This window comes from Chenopodium album, chromosome 10, assembly GCF_948465745.1.
Source record: "Chenopodium album chromosome 10, dcCheAlbu1.1, whole genome shotgun sequence".
Taxonomy (NCBI): domain Eukaryota; kingdom Viridiplantae; phylum Streptophyta; class Magnoliopsida; order Caryophyllales; family Amaranthaceae; genus Chenopodium; species Chenopodium album.
This window is the reverse complement of record NC_137843.1, coordinates 32593083-32610786: the sequence shown is the minus strand read 5'-3', so window position 1 is coordinate 32610786 and position 17704 is coordinate 32593083. Positions and strand designations below refer to the sequence as shown.

Below are 17704 nucleotides of genomic sequence, written 5' to 3'. Positions count from 1 at the left end.
TGGGGACAAGTTAAAGAAGACCCCGGCTAAGGTGGGGAAACTAAACCCCCCCGACCAACTTCTTCTGTTCAGCTGAACCTTACACACCCCACTCGAATGCCTCTACGACGTCGAAGAGTGGCGAGCCACTCGAAGCTGCAAGTGGTAATGCAGCGGTTGGGGAAGGGGGAGCTTCCCAACCTAAAGATGAAGGTAATAATAACTGCTTAGAACCCTCATGGTTGCTTGACTTTATAAGATTCAAGACTCGAGCAAGCCCGTCTAGAGATTCACTTAGCAGCCGGCACAACTTAGGTGCCGTCTATGCTGCCCTCTCACCAAGTACTTCTTATGGTGCAGATGCCTGCAGCAGCCGACTTAATGTCCAACAGTTCGCCAAGTGGATGCTTAGGACCTTCACTAAGTCGGAGAAGGACAAAGTGCCTTGGCTACAGGTGGTCAACTTCGATTCTAAACAAAGGGCAGAGGCTGCTCTCAACTCTGCTCACTATCAAAATACAATGAGTGAAATAGAAATTAATGCTCAAGAGTTGAACAAGAGGAGTTGATCAAGACCCTAATGGCTGTAGTTGAGGAAGCCAACACCAAAGCCACCAACTTAGAGTTGGAGTTAAAAAATGTTAAGTCTGAACTAAAGGCTTTAGAGGCGGCGGACAAGGAGAACCTCCAGCTGAAGGAAGAGAACAGCCGGCTCAAAATTGAGATGGTTGAAATGAGGAACCATCACCAGGTGGAGCCGTCCAAGGAGCAAAACCGGCTAGTTGTTGGGAATGAGAAAGATACTAAAGACCGCCTGAAGCTGGCTTAGGATCTTGTTCACCCAGGGTCTAACTTTGAGTATCTCCGACTAAGGTATGAGTACGCCACAGAGGTGTATGATGCTGAGGTCTTGTAGGAACAAGCACCGCCTCCGTTTAAGGAATGGGCCTTAGAACAAGGTATTGAGGTTGCCTCCGATGAGGAAGAACAGAAGGCGGGCAATCAGACTGATCAAGCCCCGGTTGACCCTAACCTTGTCCAACCCGAGCAGACTGAAGCAAACCTCCCAACAGGCCAAGACTAGCTGGAGCAAACTCAGTAGCCTTAGATTTTCTGCGGCAGTATGCCAACCTTATTTTCTCCGGCCTGCGTGCCGCACATCTGTGTATTTTACCGACTAAAGAGTTGGGTAAATCCAAAAATTTTATTTTTTTGCTTTGACCTGGATGCACATCTGGTTAACATTATCATCCGGCCATTTAGTCGGTTTTAAATTTATGAAATATAACGAATGAGTCGGTTTTATTCAATTACTTGTTTCAATTTTTGCATTACTTTTTGCGTTTGAATTTTGCATACATATAAATAAACTTGAATTTTTGCCGAACTCTTAGAGAGCATGCGGTAGTTGACAAACTGCCTGTACTTGCCCCTGGCGGCTATGTGGTTGGTTTTAGTACTTTGCTAATTGATTGTGTTGGGAATTTTTTACACTTTAAGGAGTATGGGATGTTCCCAAGTAAATCAATCACAGTAGTGATTGCCCCAAACCAAGTACACAGTCGTCAAATCACATAAGAAAACAGCCTCTAGCCTAGGCGGTGACATAGTTATACTGAACTTCCTTCTCCTCTGCCTGGGGTATTTGTAATCCAATTACGCTGAATGTCCTTTTGGCCCATTGGGAGGACTTGCATAATTTCAGAAAATAATCTATGTTAGAACTTCGGCCGATAACCGGCTGTTATCCTTGGACATCCGGTTTCTGTAAACTTAGTCGTTCTTTAGATTATCTTGGTCAGACGACTATGAGTTGACCAATTAGGTCGTTCAATCTTTGTCATCTGTATGTGTTTGTAGAGCACTGTGTTATCCGGATGGGAGATACTCTCTGCGATGATTCCACCCGGATGGGCATCGCTGGACGCCATACTCATGTTGAAGCAGACGAATCTATAAAATAAGTATCATTCGGCCATTGGCCTCATGTCTCTTGGACATTGATTTAACTATTAAGTTTTTAACTTAGTTTAATTTTAGTATATAAAAGTCAACCGTCTGTGTATTGCACATGCGGTGCTTGAAACATTGTGCATGTATATAAAGAAATAAATAACAGTATTGGAAAGAAAAAGCGAGTTTTTCATTGATAGGATTTCCATTTACAAAAATTTACAATTCTTAGAAGTAGTACTTTTTTAAGTTATCTACATTCCAAGTTCTGGGCAGCCTCCTACCGTCTGGGGTTTCCAGGAGGTAGGTGCAGTCTCTTACTTCTTAGTAGATCCGGTAGGGGCCTTTCCAATTAGGAGTCAACTTCCCTTGCTCATTGGCCCTACCGGTTGCCTCAATTTTTTGTAACACAATTTTTTGTTTGTGTATTTTCTTGTTGTAGGCTCTGGTCATTCTCAGATGGTAAATCTCATAACGCAAGGCGTCATTGCCCCTGCTTTCCGGGAGTGAGTCCAGTGCTAACCGCATGGCCTCCCAGTTTGCCTCTTCATCGTATAGCATAAATTGTAGAGTTGGCTCATAATGTTCAATGGGCAAGACGGCTTCAGCACCGTATACCATGAGAAATGGAGTTTCACCGATTGCCCCTTTTTCAGTTGTTGGATGGCCCATAGGACGTGGATTAATTCTTCAGCCCATAAACCACTGGCTTTTTCTATTTTCTTTTTGATGCCGTCTGAGATGAGTTTGTTAAAGGCTTCAACTTGGCCGTTTGCTTGGGGTCGGCCGACTGATGCAAAACAATGTGAGATCCCTTGATCTCCCAACCAAGTCTTAAGGTGAGGCGTCTCAAACTGAGGGCCATTATAAAAAACCATAGACATAGGTACCCAAAACTAGGTGATGATGTTCTTCCAAATGAAAGAGATGACATTTTTCGTCTTGATATTCTTGACCGCCTTTGCCTCAACCCACTTGGTGAAATAATCTACAACCACTAGAATGTACCGTTTTCCGCCTGGTGCAGGCGTATACGGTCCCAAGATGTCCATGCCCCATTTAGCAAACGGGACTTAGTTATGAATTGTTGTCAGGTCAGTGGCTGAATGATGGATGAGCTTGCCAAATCTTTGGCACTTGTCACATTTTTTTACCATCTCCATGGCGTCTGACTCAAGAAAGGGCCAGAAGTAACCCTACCGCCTGGTCCTAACAGCCAGGGATTTGCCGCCTATGTGAAAGGCGCAGCATCCCACATGCAGTTGTTCGAGAACTTCCTACCCCTTTTCTGGGGTAACACACTTCAACAGCGGCTTTAAGAAACCCGCCTTGAAGAGTTCTCCGTTTCTTATCTCGAAGTTTGCAGCTCGCTTCTTCAGGACAGCCGCTTCCTGTGGTGAGTCAGGCAGCGTGCCGTCTTGAAGATATGCCCGGATGCCATCCATCCAGGTAGAGCTTCGGTCAAGTACTCCAATGGGCTCTTCTTCAGTGATACTTCGTTTTTCCATAACTTCCCAATAAGAGTAATCTTCATTTATATGTATGAGTAATCTCATTTTTTCATAAGAGTAACCCCATGTAATCCATAAAAGTAACTCAAACTCATTATACGAGTGAAATCAAGTAATTTAGAAATAAGTAACCCCATTTGTTCATTTAAGTAACCCCTACTTTTTCGTTTTAAAAAACGAAAGAATAATTCCACTTATTTAAGAAAGTAACCCCTTTTTCTTATTTAAGTAACCTACATATGCTACAGTAACCCCATTTGATCTTTACCGTAACCCCTATTACTTAATTAATTGCTTTATATGTGATTACGTGAAATGGTCACACCACGTGGCTAACCACGTATAAGGATTTGTATTTTTGTAAATGATACCTTAATAACATTGTCCTTTAAATTTCGAAGTAAATCAGACGAAAACCGTGAGCACAAGTTGCAGTTTGCCCAAAATATTTGACTCACTCTTCGTCCCCCAACCTTCGCTTGAATAGAAAGAGAGAGAAGAACATTTTTGTTAACAAAGCTAACAGAGGAAGCCATGCCTGAGATTTCCACTGCGAGATCGCTTCGACTTCTCGTTTTCCTATCTTCATTCCTTCTTCACTCGTTTACAGGTTTGTGCTGCAGATCTCTTTCTTTAGTTTCTTTGATCTTGAATTCTGTTTTAACGAGAGTATTTTCTTTCTTCCAATTTAATTGTTTTCATGTTTGTTAACCTAATTTGCTAAAATTTTATAGTTTATTTTGATTGTTTCTTGATTTTTGTGGTTAATTTCTTATGATGTTTGAGACAATGCCATTGGTAAGTGCTGGACAATGTGTTGAGTATTTGCATGTTTCAGGTATTTAGAATTTAGGGATCTTGCTTAAAAATTTAATTTTTATGGCTCAACCTTCTAGATGTTGAGAAATTAGGCTTTTTATGCATTAATTTTGATGATTACGTTTATTCAATTAGGCTTTTGATTTGATAGTTGGATTGTTTTGTTGCTATAACGATGGTAATTCAGTTGGATGCAATTGCTTTCAATAAGCTGACTATGTGTCTGGTTTCGTGTTTTGTTGGTGGTTTTGGAGCCGTAAACAATATTATTTCATTGATCATGTACCGTGAGCTTATCAACTATTTAAATGCTTTGGCATGAGGGGTTACCCAAAGAATGGTGTGGTAGAGATTTCTATCGATTCACTTCCGAAATTATTCTGTTATCTGTGACACAGTAGTGCACCCCAGCGCTAATAGTGACACAGTAGATTCAATGTATCCTATGCGCACTAAGAAGGGAGCTCCGAACTCCTCTTCTCTTCCCTTCCACACAGCTATCCTTACCTGATCAAGAATGAAAGGATATAATTTTTGTTTTCTGGCGCCTTGCTAATACATGGACTTTAGTTTTAAAGATTGTTGTAATAAGCACTATGTTTTAGTGAATGGAGGTTGTATTGAATTAATTTTGTCTTCATCTGATGCGCCAATTGTCAATTTAATTATATATATATGTACAAGAATACTTTTTTATTTATTTTTATTTTTTTATGTTGTGTCCATTAAAATCAAAGGCGGAGGACAGCCTTTAATGCTATCAGTTTGGGGTCCTGGTAGCTACTGTACACTCCCTCTACTTGCGTGGATTGCCTATAATTGTGGAGAAGTTTAAAGGGGGAAAAATATATTTCTGATGTTTTAAATTGTTTTGTTTAATTGAATTATTGAAAGGAAATTTATTCCCCTTATAATAAGAATAATAGTTGCCATGCTACCCAAGAATAATTTTTCTCCTTTGAACGATCATCCTCTGTCATATTTGTTTCCTTTCTCTACTAATCATTCTATCTCACTCCTCCCAGTCTTACTCTTCCTCCATCCCCACCACCTCCCCCACTTTCAGTCTCTCCTTTGCCTTATTCTAACTTTAATATTTGTCCTCCCGTTCACTCAAAACTTGATGATCTTGCCACCGGTGTAGGCTAGGTGGGCTAAATCTTTGTTTAATACCCTATAGTTGTTTAATTCTATGTTACTCGGACTAGGGTACCCATGTCCGGCATGTGTACTTGTCCAACTGTCCAACTCGCCTATTTTGTGAAAAAAATATACTTGTGAACTAAAATAATGTTTTTAAGTTTTATACCCATATCCGAGTGAGGGTCCAACACGGGTAATTGAGGTAAAATGGAGAGTCCGAGTAACATAGGTTTAATTGATTATATTTTGCTTAGTTTATCTCCATTGCTAATCCAATCACCTCAAGGTTGGATTTTGCTCATCATGTAGATATTTTAATTGTAAAATTGGTATTTTGCTCTCCATGTCTATATCACAAATCTCAATTGAAATTTTATTACCATGGTTTGCAAAGTAATTTATAGGACAGAGTTGTTTTATTTCCACACACACATTTTCACACTTTAAATTTTACCTTTTAATATTTTAGAGAATCCAAGAATCCACTTAGTGTCCATTGGAGCATGGTACACTCTTGGTGGAGACACATAAATAAAAGTTGCTTTTACTAGATATCATAAATGCCAATTGTATAGGCACTCAACAATTTTTTGCATTTTATAGGTCATTGTAGTTTCTAAACAATTTGTTTCTGATTTGGTGTTAATTTCATGTCAATACAGATGTGAATTTGGCAATAATAAGAATAGTTTAAAGGATAGTTAGTATGTTTGTGTTACTAGGATGCTAATTAAGTATTTTATATTCTGTAAATGGGCTTTAGCATGTTGTTTTTGTTGAGATAATGGGAAAACTCTTTCAAGCTGCTATATTGTATTTGTTTAATCATCCAAAAACCATTGCTGCCTTTAATCTCTTTATTGCTGTGGTTCATGTCAGATTGTCTGCTTCTCCATGCCTAGGCTAGCTCAAAAACCATTGCTATCATTAATCTCTTTATTAATGTATGCACATATGTGCATTGCAATGGCATTTCTAGGAAGTTGGGGTAGAGGGTGTTGAGGAGCTTGAGCCATTAAATTTTGCCATGAATTGCACTTAGAGTTATGGCCTTTAGGCCAACTGTTTCCTTACTAGTATTGCGGAAATTAATATTTGGAAGTACAAAATAGTTTCTCATTTGACATATTCAGAACTATGATGTTTCCCATGCCTAGCTATCTTTCATCTAGTTTAATAGAGTCTTTTTGAAGATTAATATCATACCCTTGTAGAGTTGAACTTGGAGCTATGAGGGGAATTCATTGCCAATATTTCTTATAAAAAAGGTTAAAATGGTCTAGGATCTTGTGTTAAAGCCAACCTTGCACCTGCTAAATAGTACGGAGTATAGTTTTTAACAACAAGCTCTTTAGTAACTGCACATTGGATAGAACTTGGAATGGTATATCTATGAATCTTTCCATCTAATTTTTAGAAGCAGGTTTATTCGATGTTCACCTTTTATTTTTCCTATTCATTGAATCATTATCTGTTAGCCTTTTAATTCCTTGTTCTTTGTTAATTTTCATAAAGATTTGGCTGGCAGAGTTTTTTATTTTTTACTCTATATTTTTAATAACTTTGACTTGACTTTTCATTTTACACCCAACTTGTCAAAGTGGTTTTCTCTTTCTACTACAATGGAGCAGATCAAGAACTAGCAATTTGTTGCCAAGAGACATTAGGTTTTTTGTGGACTTAGATGGGTGGTGGTTGATGGAAGTAAATGATGGTATTTGTGAGCTGAGAATAGTACCATGCAACTGTTGTGGCTATTGCATGGTGGAAGGTATTCTGAGCTTGTCTCTGTATGTCACTGCATTTCAGGCTGTAGGTTTTGGTTGTATTTAGTGTAACACAAGACTAAATGCTATTTCCACTTCCTCCTGCAGTTTTTCCCTTAGGTATAAACATAAGCAGTATCTTTCCATCTAGGGAAAATATATATATATATATATATATATATATATATATATATATCTTTATATATATATATATATATATATATATATATATATATATATATATATATATATATATATATATTTTAGTCAGTTTTGAAATTGATTATAGGGTCTTGGTAACATGCATTTCCCTTTTGCTTTTCTTTATTTTTTTTCTCTTCCTTTTTATTAGGTTTGTCAAATGACACGCCAAGCTCCAAAAATGATAGCAAGGATGGTGCGATAAAAACTCACAATAGTGGCACTGGGACCAAAGTGGCTATCATATGCATTGCTGTTGCAGCTGTGGTGCTTTTTTCTTTTTTCCTCTTCAAGCTATGGCAGAAAAAGAAACGAGAGGAACAATATGCCCGTCTTCTAAAGTTGTTCGAAGAAGATGATGAGCTTGAGGTGGAACTGGGTCTCAGAGATTGAGTGTGCATTATGTCACTTGTGGAGTCCCAGGTGTGTTGCTCAGTTTGCTTATTGTGTTCTCTGCAATTGAGCGTTGTGCCCATTACCTGAGTTATTGTGCTGACTTTCTGATTTTGGGGTTTTTGGTACTTCATTTTGAGCAGTTTTATCTATTTATCCTTTTTTTTGGGAAATTAAACAGAGAATGTTTGTACCAAGATAGAACAATTACAACCTAACTTCATTTACAAAAATACCACAAAGAAACACTGAAGCATCAGCACTAATAATCTCCTGCCTTCTAGGTAGATAAAAGTAATTATATGCAAACAAAATAGCTAAATACAGATTAGCTTCTTCTGACAGTCATTAGCTCTATAAGCAACCATTAAACAAATTCTATGAAAAACAGCAGCTGAGGTTTCACAGGTATCTTTGAAAACCTTTTGTTCTTCTGAATCCAGATTTGATAAATCAATTCTGCAAAAGATAAAATACAACCTATGCTTGTCTCTACCTTTCTTCCCAGACTTCATTGGTCAAGCATTCTCCTCATCAAAATCAGCTACAGGTCTATGAAACTTCGGCATAATCAGAACCTGAGACCAAATAACAGCAGAATAGGAACACTTGAAAAATAGGTGCTCAACAGATTCAGGAACAGAACCACAAAGGCCACAAATATTGCTTGTAGCAATTTTCCATTCCAGATATTTATCATGAGTCACGAACCTTCTCTACATTACCAACCAAGCAATAAACTTACTCCTTGGAGTGGCTTTATTGAGACTAAGAATTCTGAACCATGGGTTGGGGAAGAACCTCTGATCTTCATATAAGTTTCTTTAATGGAAAACTGACCATTCTTAATGTCCTTTGCTTTAAATACTGACCATTTTGAGTAGTTGACTTATTGTGAAGTGGATGTATATCAGGAGCTTAATCTAGAATACTGAAATATGTGCTTGGATATGAATTCTATGCTTACTGATAAAAATAGACAAGGTTTTTATATTTAGGAGCATAAAAAAGAGATCTTCAAGCTATAGTGTTACAGCTCTGCTCCTAAAAACAATTCTGGCTACCATACTACAAAGTGCCTCAAGTTTCCTAAAATACCTAAATGAAATTATAAATTTTGTATTTTTTTTTACTTAATTTTTTTTTTTTTTTTTTTTTTTTTTTTTTTTTTTTTTTTTTTCAGTATTTTTACTTTTTGAATAATAGGAGAGCCCTGAAGCAGTTTTTCCTTCAAGAATTATGGCTGATGTGGAGTAGTTTGTAGAGGTTTTTTTTTGCTATGTTTAGAGGTTAGTTGTGGGAAAACTGTTGGATATACATTACTGTTTAGAACAGCTCGTAAGATTGTTTTTGAAGATAATAATTAACATATAGGAGGGTGAAAGGGTTAATAATGTTGTTTGTTGTGTAATAGTCTCAAGTGTAAGACTGTTATAGGAAAACTGTTGGATATACATTACTGTTTAGAAAAGCTCTTAAGATTGTTTTTGAAGATACTAAATAAACTAACATATAGGAGGGTGATAGGGTTAATAATTTTGTTTTGTTTAATAGTCTCAAGTGTAAGAATGTATTTACTGGATATTAGAGATGTATGTACTGCAAATAATTTGCATAATGGGTAGAAAAGCTCAACTTGTATCATATATTTCTAATTTCATTTGCTTATTGCTGAATTTTTTTAATTCTATATTTTTTCAATACAAACAGGGCTGTTTTAAACAATTTGGGTCATTGTGCAATTTTTTAATTAAGCCTCTAAATAATTAAAATATGCATAGAATTAACACAAGACTATGGCTTAGTTGATGGTATCTAGTTTCAACAAAGAAGTCTCCACAAATAGTAAATCTAGTAATTAGGGCAATGATATACGAAGTAGACCAAATGAATTCATGAAGAATGGAAATTTAATTTGCCCAAAAAGGAAGGAAATTAAATTTTAAAATATGCTCCCTCCATCCCAAAATTAAGTGCTTGTTTATAATATTTCACGAGAATTAAGACAATTGGGTAAAATTGAATAAATCTTAAAAAGACATTCGTTATTGCTGTACAACTCAATTTATTTTTGTTTGTTTATTTCATTTGTGCAAGTACAAGCATTAATGAAGCATAAGATTAGTTGGTGGGAATCTTAGGATATAATGAGAAATTAAAAGGGGAATAAGGGTGTAATGGTCTAAAATATTTTTTAATTTAGGAAATAGGCAGTTAATCTATGGAGTATGGACACACGCTTAGGAAAAGACACTTAATAGTATAATTTAATGGCTATTGACGAAGACTTTTGCATTAGATGACTCCATTAATCATAACTTCAAAAGGATGGTAAATTGTTATGCTTTTTTAAGGTATCCAATTATTTTGAATGTTATGTTAGTTATACCTAAACATCTCTATATACTATACTACCGTTATAATGTTCTCAACATATTTTATGTTTTCGTTTCATAATGTTCTTAACATATCTGCTTTATTCCCTTCTTGACCAACTTTTTTTACATCGCTATCCCTCTTACCCCACAATATTTACACCTTTCCACTCACCCCATACTGTATCATCCCTTTTTTTTCACCCATCCACTCAACTTTTTAACGCTCTTTCTCTTACTTCACCACGTTTTTCTTACACCTATGTTTTTGCTACTCGTATATAAAACTCTTGACCAACATTCTTATGGTCACTAAACTTCTGAGTTCAGCTTTTTGTTTGGGTTTGGCTATTATGACAAGTGTGGATTTGTTTAGCAGTAGTGCTGTTTCCAACACCCCCTCCTTATTTAATATGAAAGTGGAATGGTGGCTATAATACAAGATTGATAAATCAAAATAGAGAAATTATGGCCTGCTTGATATGCAGTAGTAAATGGTGGCAATGTTATTAGTATTATTCCAATGTCCATGTTTTTTTTAGGAAATCCAATGTCCATGGTTAGATATCTCTTTTTCACATCTACTTTGTAGATGTTGCTCCATTACCATGGACACTAGAATAAGATTTTATGTGCGCGTTATGGCATCTAAAACACTAAAAGTTAATTAGGCTTTTTGATTTTTAGTTGATAGTAATGCAGTTTGTTTTGGTGCACTATTTTTCATTTAATGCTCTTTGAATTGTTTTACTCTGATGAGTGATGACTGTAACTTTGTGGCAATGATATAATCTTGTGCTTTTGGGAGACCACCATTTGACTGTTTATGGCACTGGTTGGTGTTGTGGCTGCAGGTTATATTTTTCGTAATATCTCAACTGTGGTTTCTTTCAGAATCAGGATTCTGGTGATCACTGGTGCTGTCTTCTGGGTCCCGGTCCATTTCCTCGTAAAATGTTGTATTTGTTAGTAGAATGAATTTAAAATTATAAGCCATCCGAGTACTATGGCTACTATACATACAAGCTTCAATGTAAATGCTTATGATTCACAATTTTGTAAAGATCTTGAGACATGGTGAAGTGATGTAAGGAAGTTAGATTCATGCAAAAGAAGTTGCATTTCGTAAAATCTGGCGACCCAGAAGAATCGTCTAAGCAATTGTGCTCCCAAAACAAGGCAATTCTTTTATTTATTTATTTTTTTTCTTTTCGCTTTCTTCCTTTTTTTTTTTTATATTTATTTTTAATTTTATTTTTGACATAACTTTCTTCCATTTGATACATGCCAAAACCTGCTTTCATAATTGTCATTGATCACATCTAAAGGTATTCAAAAAAATTGATTTCATTAAGGATTATTAGTCGTTTTTTGTAGAGTATTTTCCCCAAGAGTCATAAGCTGTTGGTTTTAGAGGGTAACTAGTTGTTTGGGTTAATTTTGCTACATGTCATAATATGTTCATAAAATAATTTTTTTTTTTTGAAAGAATTCATAAATAAAATTTTGATTGTAAAAAATAAATAAATTTTTTTTTTAAAAAAAAAACCCTTGCCCTCACTCGCTAGTAGGGGTGTTAACGAGTTGAGATCGAGCCTAGGTAGCTTGGGTAGGTTAGGCTTGGGCTCAAAGCTCGGGCTCGTCGAAAAATTGAGCTCCGCTTGAGCTCAAGACTACTAAAGGAGATATTGGCTCGATAAGGCCTCTCAAGCCCAGAATTACCATGGCCCAAATTGTTCCCTAGCCATTGTTTAAGCCAATCAAATTTTGCTTTTATAACTCAAAATATTTTATCCTTTGGTCCTATCTATCAGTGAACTATTTCCTTCCTCTATCTTTGTTAGTTCTTCTACTTAAACAACAATAAATGCCATGAACGAAATTTTTAAAACTTGAGGTCTGTTCTCACTGACTGAACTCAGCTGAACTGAATAGAGTTGAGTTGAGCTGAGCTGAACTGGACCAAGCTGAGCTGAACTGAACTTATTAATTAGTGATATTTAACTACGGATTAGTGATCTTTGATTATTTATTATTATAAATATGTGAATATACAAATTTACATATTAAAATATTTAAGAAAAATATACAATATAATTAAAATATTTTCTTTTCGAAGAGGATGAAGAATTAACCGATTATAAAAATGTGTATCAAAAAAATATAATCATTTGAACAATGAATTGTATCAATATTATTATTATTATTATTATTATTATTATTATTATTATTATTATTATTATTATTATTATTATTATTATTGTTATCGTCGTTGTAATAAGAGCTTAAAAGAATGAAATTTGGCTTTATATCATTAGCAATATCATTAGACATAAACTAAACTGAACTAAACTGGACTAAACTGAACTGAATAGAACTGAACTTATTAGAGCTGAACTGAACTGAACTGAAAATAAACGTATGAGAACAGGCCCTTAATGAAAATGCACCTAGAGTTTTGAAGATTAATTTTAGATTGTTAGAGCTAAATACGAAACAGAATTTATGTTAATAATTACTTTATTACAAAAATTAATATTATACAAAAAATCCAAGGTTGTTCACAAGCTTTAGAGCCGAGCCAAAGATAGCCCGCACCTGGCTTGTTAAGATTTCGAACCAAACCAAAGTTCGAGTCGAGCCCACTTAAACTGAGCCCATTAAGAGCTTTGACCAACACGAGTCTCGAACACTTCACGAGAGGTTCGACTCATTAACATCCCTACCCGTTGGCCACTACAAACCAAAACTCCTGTCCCTGAGTAATCCCCCACTACCGACGATTTTGGGGTTTTTTATGTCCCTCGAGAGAGTTACGACACCAAGACTGATTTCCCGCCGACTGTACCTGCAAAACAATGGCCTCCGACGATCAAGTTAGAAAGTGTACGGAGTGATGTAGAAAGTACGGAAAGCAAAAGTAGATCTTTCCGGATTCCGAGATCACGTGTTTTCTCTGGTTTCGACAGAATTGATTGTATGTAATCAATTAACGTGCCCCCAAAATGGGATAAATATCCCAATTTATAGGGTCATTGGAAAATGTACCCTTATCTAGGTCATTTTGACCCTAGATTTGGTAGGCTGCTGTAGGCGTCGTTTGAAGTGCGCCTAATTAAGCGTGTTGTGAATATGCTTGACACTCTTAGGAAGTAGGAATTGACATATACGATTAGGGACAAGGAAAGTAGGGAGCCGCTAACAAGTTTTTAAGGAACTTGTACACCGTTCACGGATCATAAAAGACAACCACGAATAAAGGGACAACGATAGGCAACAACGATTGACCCGTGAAGGTTATACCCCATTCATAATCCATAAGATTACAAACTCCATATGGTTCGAAACCACGAAAGGAGGATCGGGGATGATGGTACGAAGTGAGTCATGGAGTCACATTCGCCCGCATTGGTCTCTTCTCGATTCTTATTGTGAAAAGTGATTCATGCGATCTCAAAGGCATGCAAACAAAGATTCAATTTGCTCCAAACTATAATTATGCTAAATTGGTTGAATATTAATGCAACATATAATTCTAAATTATTCGTGATCACTTGATTAAACAACATGATTAAAAAGGATCCTAAACCGGTTGTCCAAATTATCTTATTAGGCGTGATTTTCAATTACATATTCCTTTTAAACATGTAGTATGGTGATCATAAAATATAATAAAACCAACATTAATATTGGAAGCAATTCAACAATAAATTGTTAGTTAAATCAAATATAAATAAACCTAATCATGATGCTAGCGACAAGAATAAAAATAAGAGTAATTAAGTGATTAATTACTCACTTTTCGCGTTTCCTTGAATTGCTACATAATGAATAAGTTGTTAGTAAATTCAATAAAAATAAATCAAATTGAAACAATTAAATTAAATAAAAAGTAGAGTTGATTTGGTCCAAACCCTTAGTCAATTCTACCTTTCACGCCTTGGTTTAAGTATAGAAGTTCGGGTGTTGCATGGACTCCTTGGAGTGCTTAAGGAAGGAATGATGTAATTAGGAATATAGGTTTAAGGCTTAGAATATGAGAGAGAGAAAGAGAGAGAGAGAGAGAGAGAGAGAGAGAGAGAGAGAGAGAGAGAGAGAGAATAATTTTTGGTGTCAAGCTTGTTGATGGTTGAAAATGGGGTGATATGACCTCTATTTATAAAGAAAAAAGAAGTCGAAGAATCAAGAAAAGATCCGAATGCAAATCGGAATAAAACTCTTGCGATAGGCAGCGGGTTTTGTTTTTATCATATCTTTTGATCCAGAAATTGGAATAAGATAAATAACATGTCATTGGAAGCTCTTGAAGTCTACTTTCTAACCCAATTAGAATCAGATTAAAATCATTTGTAAAATAAAATATATGACCGAAATAGTGGGACAATGTCAGTTTTGGATAGAGTTTCGTATTTCTTTTATATCTTTTTCGTTATAACTCGGAATTAATTTTATTATATCATTAAAAATATAATTTCAAGGGCTATCCAACCATAAAAAATTTGGATTAAAATTATGAAGCACGAAATCATATATGATTATATTTGAAATGTCTTTCAATTCGAATAGAATTAGGACTTTCAAAACGAGGAGTTTTATTCAATTTCAAAATCTTTAATCTTGTCTTTTCAAAAAGGATAATTAAGATCTTTTAGAAACTCATAGAAACTTCTACTTAATTTTAATTGGTTTAGGAATGGCATTAAAGCCTTTGGACCCTCCACATGATCATTGGGTCGTAGGTAAGGTGGGCTTAGGTTCGATTTAGGCTTAGTTTTGTATTTTGGCCATAACTTATTCGTTATAACTTGAATTTGGACTTATAATATATCGTTGGAAAGCTATTTTCAAGCCCCATCAACTATTCAATCATTGGACCCATATTATGGACCAAATTAAACTGGTTTGAATGTTTTTATAAAAGGACACGAAATGAATGATTTTAAGGGACACGAAATGAATTCTTTTGGGTTTAAAGGCAAGAAAAGAGGAAAATAAGTTATGGTTTGAGGAAAAGGTCTAGGAATTGGGTTGGTTTAAGCACTTCAAGATTAAATACTCAACCCACCAATAATGGCGGTGAAAGGTTGTTCATCATCGGGTTTGGTTTTCGGAAGACATTTTTAGGTGTCTACAGCTACGCTGCTTTGCGGCTTTCTCGAGAACTGGGCCATGAAGGCCGCCTTTTGCCTTACTGATTAGGAAGGCCACATGTTAGCTGGTGATTGGTCTTGTTTGGACCTCTCTAGGGATGACACGTGTAAGCTTCTTATTGGACCACATGGCCTGGGTATTTTACACAAATCATTTGCCCTTCACAGGGGTGTGTCGTGGCGTGCCACGTGGTGAACCATATTTAACTCTTTACCTTTTAGGGCAATTTACAAGGATGCCCCTGCAGTTTACCCCTATAAGTAGTCTTTTACCCCATCTTCCCCCTCATCATTGACCCTCTGAAAAGTTTACAGAGAGACAGAGAGAATTTTTTAGAGAAAGAGACTCTGATAACCGTTTGTATTTGATTGAACAAAAATTGCCGTCTACTACTTCAGTTTAACACAACCGGTCAACGCTTGAGACTTCTTTGTTCCAAAAATCATATCAAGGCAACCGTCTCTCCCCTTCTTAGCTCTTTGTTCCTTTTTATCGTCTGAATATATTATTTTGAATAATTGATTCACCCACAACACACATGGCCACCTTAGGACAGTAGTCAGTCGGTCTCTAGTACGGCTGAGTCTAAGATTGGGGGTGTCGTCTCTAAGTGGTTGGATCACCTTTGTTCTTTCCCTAATCCGACCGTCTATGTGTCTGTGTAGGACATTATGGCTCGGATAATGTGGACGTTATTTGACCTAGATTTTAGGGAAGACGGTGCATCTGGCGCGCCGGCTAAGGAGGAACATGACCATCCCCTGAATGCACCCAACACTCCAATTGACGGTATCTTAGAAGAATCTGACCATAAAGACGGCGAAGAGGCCTGATTTGGGTAATTTTTTTACCTTATCACATGGACCAATCCGAGCGTGACACGTGTCACCCTAGGGAGAGCCCAAAGTGACTCATCAGGGTTTGACACGTGGCAGGTAGATACCCCAAAGGAATTGGTTGCCTTCAAGGCCCAATTCCCTAGAAAGCCGTGAAATGGCGCAGCCCACCTGTCTTAGGTTGAAGTGACCTAGGTAAAGGGCACAAATCCAAATGACTCTATAAATAGGGAGATCTCTCCTCATTTTGGGGGCACGTTTAATCATTACACCATTTATTACTCTTACAATAGAGAAAACACCTGATCTCGGAATACGAGAATATTTGCTTTTACTTTCTGCACTTTTTACCTCTCCGGACGCTTTCTAACTTGATCGTCAGAGGTGGAACCTCGATCACCCGGAGCCTCCGTTGTTTTGCAGGTACCGTCGATCGGGAACCAGACTTAGTGATGTAACTCTCCCGAGGGACACAAAAAACTCCGAAATATTTGGCGCCGTTTATGGGGAGAGTACCTCTAAGATGGCTTCTCAAGAGTCTGTACCGCCTCCCAATAAAAAACAGCCTACGGCAAAGGTCCATTTGGACCATGATGCAAATGAGGGAGTTTGAGCTTGAGATCTATACGGCCGAAGACGGATCCCTCCAAACCAGGTGCCGTCGTTCCAAGCACAACAAGGAATGGGGCGACAGCCTGGTAGGTCCAAGTAAGTCCTCTGACCAGCCCTAGGCGGCTGGTCCGACTGCCTACATCACTCGAGACGAGTTCATGAAATTCATGGCAAGTTTCAAGGGAGAGATGAAGGACCTGATCACAAAGAGGATAACTAGTCCAAGCAAAGGTTAGCCAACCAAGAAGCCTTCTCATTCTGAGAAAAATAAGTCGGTCAAGGACCGGGAGCCCACTTTACATCCTAAAACAAAGGAGGGGACTCAGCCTTTGATTGATTTGTCAATGTTTCACTTTCCCGAGCCGAAGAAGAGGAAAGCCATCCGGTACACTTAGTCGGATGGTAGCAAAAAGACTTACTTGATGCTCGATTATTCATTGTGCAAAAGAAGAACTAACAACTGTTTGATTCGACATCCACGTCGAGTTTCCCAGACAGCTTCAAGAATACCTCAATGAGGTATTCTCAATCTGTGCATGAGAGCCAGTCAGGCGGCCCGTCCGTCCATACAGGTCCTCATGTGATCGGCTCGGCCCAGTATGTGCCCCAACAGCCGCACGGGCCGTATGCCCAGCCTTATCAGCAGCATGCCCTCTTAGGGGGTTAGGCGGCATATAACGTCCAGCCTTTGGACTGGCTGCTTTACAGGCTAATGTCGTATCACCTAATCAAAAGTAATTCCTCAAACCACTAACTAAAATAGATAGGGAAGTAGGGTCGAATCCACAGGGAAATAATGTTCTTTTATTCCTAATAAATTATTATAATCTAAATTATCAAGAAACAAGTAAGAATTGTGAGAATTATACTAGGACAATAATTAAACTAAGGGAAGAACCAATAATATAAAGCCTCGGGTCATAGGTTCACCAATAATTAATACTCTGAAATAAAACATAATAATC

The 17704-nt window shown here is 37.0% G+C and overlaps 1 long non-coding RNA gene across 1 annotated transcript; it reads left to right on the top strand.

The window, feature by feature from the left end:
- Positions 1-3867: 3867 nt before the first annotated feature.
- On the top strand, positions 3868-11255 carry LOC145563885 (uncharacterized). Its single transcript, XR_014094656.1, has 3 exons — positions 3868-4053; positions 7524-7795; positions 10995-11255. It is a non-coding gene; the product is annotated as an uncharacterized LOC145563885 (long non-coding RNA).
- The last annotated feature ends 6449 nt before the right edge of the window (positions 11256-17704 follow it).